The following is a 1,278-nucleotide window of genomic DNA, read 5'->3' on the forward strand; positions in this document are numbered from 1 at the left end:
TCTACTTAGCACAATCTAGGCCCTGAAATAGATAACTGTAAAATAAATGAAGAAACTCTACCATACCTTATACAGTAGGTTTTACGCTCGTCTCTCAGTATCCTCAGGAGATTGGTTCCAGAATCATCTGCGTACACCTGAATCTGCACATACTCAGGCCCCTAAACAGGCTTCACAGAACCTGCATATAGGAAGAGTTGGCCTTTGCCCTCTGAATACTCGCATTTCTCATCCCAAGGATACTGTATTTTCCGTCTGCATTTGGTTGAAAAAAATCCGTGTCTAAGGGCACCCACGCTGTTCAAACCCATATTGTTCAAGATCAACTGTAGTTGGTGAGGTGAATTCTGCAGCTATCACACACCGGGTTCTAGTGAACGGGTTTAGGTGAGAGTAACCCATATAAGTGAATTAACTGCAGAGGTCTTAGTACACATGGAGTGGGAAGAAATAGGTAATCCCCAGGAAGACAACTACAGACGATTGTATCAGCTTATTTAGAAATCATATCAGTAATATCTTATTTGCTGTGGAAAATTTAGGTAACATTTTAAAATTAATTCATTTCTTTTTATTATGGAAAATGTCAAACATAACCACGAGTAGATGTGGTAGGTAAGAATAGCATAATGGATCCTCTTGTACACTGTGGTGGATGCACGCCAGGGTGCTCCCTCACCTTAGTGTTCATGCCCTGTGTACTCCTCTCCCTTTGAGTGTGTGCAAAACATGCTTTCTGGCCAACAGAATGTTCACATTTGAAGTTGCCCGTGTGGGATTGCTTTATGTTATATAAAATTCTGTCTTGCTGAAGACTTACTCTGGGGACTCTTCTTGGGGGCCTGATGAAATAAGTGACTGTGCTCGGAAAGCCCAAGTGACAATGAAGTCCAGGTAACCTCTAGGAATTGCAGGTTCCCTCTTGGAGCTGAGGACAGTCTCCAGTCTCCAGCCAGCAAGAAGCCAGGCCCTCGGTCCTACTGCTGCAAGGAAAGGAATTCTGCCTGTGCCTGGAGTCAGAGTGGAAGCCAGTTCTTCTCCAGTGAATGTGAACGCAGCCTGGCCAGCCCCTGGATGGCAGGTGTGAGACCCTAACTAGAGGACTGAGTGTACCTGGACACCTGATCCACAAAAACTGTGAGAAAAATCTGTCTTGTTTTAAGGCCACTAAGTTTGTGGCAATTTGCAGCAATAAATAAGTATACCTCACCCGAGGTCAAATATTTTCAATAGTTTCCAATTGTTTCATTTACATCTCTATGTCTAGGGCTGGGTGGG

The sequence above is a fragment of the Rhinopithecus bieti genome, unplaced genomic scaffold, assembly GCF_001698545.2.
Source record: "Rhinopithecus bieti isolate Rb0 unplaced genomic scaffold, ASM169854v2 scaffold_20098, whole genome shotgun sequence".
In the NCBI taxonomy this organism is placed as follows: domain Eukaryota; kingdom Metazoa; phylum Chordata; class Mammalia; order Primates; family Cercopithecidae; genus Rhinopithecus; species Rhinopithecus bieti.